This window comes from Pseudochaenichthys georgianus, chromosome 16, assembly GCF_902827115.2.
Source record: "Pseudochaenichthys georgianus chromosome 16, fPseGeo1.2, whole genome shotgun sequence".
NCBI classification, from domain to species: Eukaryota; Metazoa; Chordata; class Actinopteri; order Perciformes; family Channichthyidae; genus Pseudochaenichthys; species Pseudochaenichthys georgianus.
The window spans coordinates 7,590,385-7,594,632 of NC_047518.2; the positions used below are offsets into that span (position 1 = coordinate 7,590,385).

General features: G+C 37.5%; 1 long non-coding RNA gene across 1 annotated transcript; it reads right to left on the minus strand.

The window, feature by feature from the left end:
* Positions 1 to 952: 952 nt before the first annotated feature.
* Positions 953 to 1,986, minus strand: LOC139435460 (uncharacterized). Its single transcript, XR_011644698.1, has 2 exons — positions 1,321 to 1,986; positions 953 to 1,100 (listed from the first exon to the last, which is right to left on the minus strand). It is a non-coding gene; the product is annotated as an uncharacterized lncRNA (long non-coding RNA).
* Between the last annotated feature and the right edge of the window lie 2,262 nt (positions 1,987 to 4,248).

A 4,248-nucleotide genomic window follows, 5' to 3' on the forward strand; every position in this document is an offset into this window, starting at 1 on the left:
CCACCATCATTATATAGGATATATATATATATTTGTATACATATCTGTAAATTGTATAATTTTATTTGATTTAAAAGTATTTTTGATCTCTGTCTATAAACACAAACTGAGTAAGATTGACAATAAAGTTGACTTTGAAAAATATATATATTCTTTATGAAAATAGTTGACTGTTGGAGAAATGAATCCAAATGAAACGATGAATCCAAATGAACTACAACTACGCCTTTAAATCTCTACGGACTGTTTTTCAGTGGGATGGCAAGTTCCTATCTTTAAACATTTATTAGTTTTTTCTCAGAACAGATTTGATTTTCTGAAGTTAATTTAACTTAACCATGTAAGGTCATTATTAAAAAGGTACAATCAATTTGTTTAGGGTTGACTAAAATAATGATAAACATTTCATTTGGATAATTTACTGACAGAATAAGAAACTCAATGATACTCTACTCATGTTCCTTTTTATAAAGTGAAACAGTTGAAACGATAGATTTTAGTAAACTTAAAAACAACCTTCTCCAAAAGCTATCAAGGAATATACCGAATACTTGTTTTAGAACTTTATTACATATTTTTATATAAATAGTTTGAGTGATCCATAATTGACAGAAGCTTGTGTTTACACTGACCTGTTACTCATATATTAATGTCTTTGTAACTTATTTAAACCACTACCTCACTCATTTCTTTCATTCATCACGGTTCAGTAAACTAAGTGACACATGAACCAGTTTAATAATTATAATAACGTAGGATTGAAACTGTAGGTGGCTCTTAAAAGAGCCGTTGTGTTTGGGTGTGCTGGTCTCAGGTCAGTCTAAGCCCTCTCTCCGCGGATGCGGCAGGCCAGCTGGATGTCCTTGGGCATGATGGCGACCCTCTTTGCTTGGTTCATCTTACTGGGGGGGCAGCTACATGGATGTCGGTGCAGTCCACAATCATTGTGCAGTTGAAGGCAGAATGAATTTATTATTGACTCCGAATGAAGCACAACTTCATGTCATACAATACATTGACTTTGTTTGTAATTGTGTAAAAAAATAAAGCATTGATTAGCAAGCAGGACCTGCAGGAACAGAGCACGGTGATGGATGGAGCTGGGAAGAGAGAAGAATAAAGAAAACAGATTAACTTCATTATCGGATATTAAAAATTCAATTTCAAAACAAGTTGCCACTCCTACAGTTTTCTAGTATGTAAAGATGATTTCACTTGACCTATGCAAAATATCACACTCAATACATGTGTGTCTCTGGGGGGTGCATTGTGCCTTTGATGTATATAAATAATAAACCATAACCAAATACTATTACGTACAGTGGAAATCAGGTTGCCAGAGCAGGTCAGTCCAGTGTGCATGTTCCTCAGGGTCTCAGCAGTTACAGGTGAGGTAAAGAAAATAAAAGAGAAAAAGGTCAGTAACAACACTTTAAAGAATTATCTCTTTTAATAATGTTCTCTCAGTAATCACTCAACTACTGTCTTTCCAACAAACAGATTGACTCACTATCATCACAATGAAACACGTCCAGAAGAATGGACCACAGATGGAAATTAGCTATTAGCTATAATCTGGCATATTGCATCTCTTCTCTTTGCTGAGATTAATGTTTTTGTATGCATGGTCCTTCTATAAATAAATAAATGTCATGCAAAGCTGCCTGCCTGCCTTCCTTCCTTCGACTCTCCCTGAACTGCCTGATCTTTTAATGTTCAATGTTAACCATTTGAGCAGATAGCATTAAGTAGAAAAGATCGCAGATGCTAATCTGCCGTTAGCCTACCTCCCGCCCCCTTAGCACCTGGTGGAGGGGGCGATAGGCTCCTCTTCAAATGTTTCACAAAATACTTACCATCATGACTACTCTTACTGTTTAACATTTGGGTTCACTTCATGTTAAGGCTAATACAAATGACAAGGCTAAGTAATGTGATGCTAACTAACGTGCTCGCTACTAGCTATGTAGCTAGCTTGACTGTGTTCCATGCAAAACATGTGTATTACCTGATATGTTGGTCCAACGACTCCTGGTCCTTTCATCAGACGGGAAGCGATAGAACGAGCTATGATCTATAAGTATGATCACTTATGTGATTACAACCTGGTACAAAGCACACAGGCATCTTGTAAAAGTGAATTTATTTTTAGCAATCTCTTATTTATTGGAGGGAATAATCAGTTATGAGATCTTCTTCTTCTTCTTCTTCTTCTTCTTCTTCTTCTTCTTCTTCTTCTTCTTCTTCTTCTTCTTCTTCTTCTTCTTCGCTTTAATTACGAGTCGCAACCACTTGGAGCATTATCGCCTGTGACATCACTTACGCGAGCCAGAATGGGATTTGGGATTTGTAGTCTTTGTAGTCGCGTATTTTTCATAGTCTTATATTTCAACAGTTTTACGACAAAATGTGACTTTTTTGACATGGAACTTATTGTTTAAGATTGACAAACATCATATGTGTAGTTCGTGGCACAATTCAAACGGGATCAAAAGATACGTTTTCTCTCTCCATTGAATTCAATGTTAATTTTTCGCTTCCGGGGTCCCATGGGCCGGAAGTAGATGGGCGTGACTTCGCCTCTCTATACACGTTCTCCTGACGAAATCTCAAATCATCTTCGTAATATCTATCAAACTATAGATCCTACATATCGACTGGACGTGGATTCTAAAAGTACAATATATACTTCTCGCTAGAAATCTAATCATAACGCGTTTTAATGGCCAAACTATCCTACAATTTAGGATTTTACAGAGAGGGTTATTTGTGAATAAACAACCCTCTGTAACGTTTGCATTCAACGGGAGCACTCGAGGCCGACAATTTTAAAACGTAATTATAGGTCGTATTAAGCGCTTGAACAAACGACATATTTGGTCGTAATATGGGCTTAAACAATCGACCCATTTGGTCGTATGAGTTGGAGGACTTGTTGGGCTCTTCAGTTCATATCGAATTTTATGTGTGAGAGTTTGGGGAGAGACACTGACTCCTGACTAGTGTTGCACGGTGTACCGATACTTGAACGGTATACCGCGATACTCTGCCGTTAAAAACTTTACGATTTCTCCGTTTCATTAGTATCGGTACTTTAAGAATAACGGGGGAAAGTACTCCGGTGAGAAAGCGCCGTTTTAATAAGAGCCGTGTGTGTTCAGCGCTCTGCTTCCACTCCCTGCACTGCAGCCCTGCCTGCAGTCCCGCCCCTCTCAAGCACGCTCTAAGTGCCTCCCCTCTCTCGTGCACGCGCTAGCTGCCAGAGCATGTGAGAAAACGAGAAGCATGGCTGCAAGTGGGAGTGCAACTGCCGCTGCGCCTCGGCTTGTTGACAAAAAAGACGCCAGAAGCTAAATTTGGAAGTATTTTAGCTATATCTCTGACAGTGAGGGCAAGCCTACGGACACCACGAGGCCTGTCTGTAATAAATGTATTCATTTTATTTAATACGAATTATTGTCATTTATTTTATTTATTATTCTCATTGTTTAAAAGTTTGTGTTATGGTTATGGTTCTGGTGTGAAATAAAGCTCAATAATTACATTTGAGACTGTTTCCCTTTTTTTAAGAAAAGTATAGAAAAATAATCGGAATCGCAATTATTGACTTGGTATCGAAACCAAAATGTTGGTATCGTGACAACACTACTCCTGACAGTTAAACCTGATATTTAGTAGGTCTGTTAAGTATTGAATGCTGATAATTCTGACGTAATTTGGCCGGTCAAAGTTGTTTGGGCTCGGATAAAATCGCTCCGTTACTTTGGTCCCGTGTTACTTTCATCCCGGCTCTCCCTACGTGTGTGGTGTCCAGTGGCGTTTCTATATGTACAAAAGTGGTGGGGCACAAAAAACTCAGATGTCTATATATAAACTTCTGCAGAGGTTCATGGCTGGTGAGGCACTGGCACTGACTCTTCAGGTTTACAAATATATTAAATCAAAATATAATATTATTTTCAAAAGCTTTTTTTGTCTGATGCTTCAATTACTTTTAAACAGACAGTTCAACAGAAGGATACCCAAAAAAATGTAATTTTATCATTTAAATATTGAATTGTTCTCTCTTAGTAAGATCCCATTTTCAATAAAATTGCAGTCTTACCTTGACTTGAAGATGCCTATCCTTCTGGACAAAAATCTCTTACTTTTTTGTAAAAGTCCTGCTTATCTTCTTGTAGTTTCAAAAGTCTATCATAAATCTAATCAATAGATTTTTGATTCGAAAATGATAAAAGTAGGGTAGAC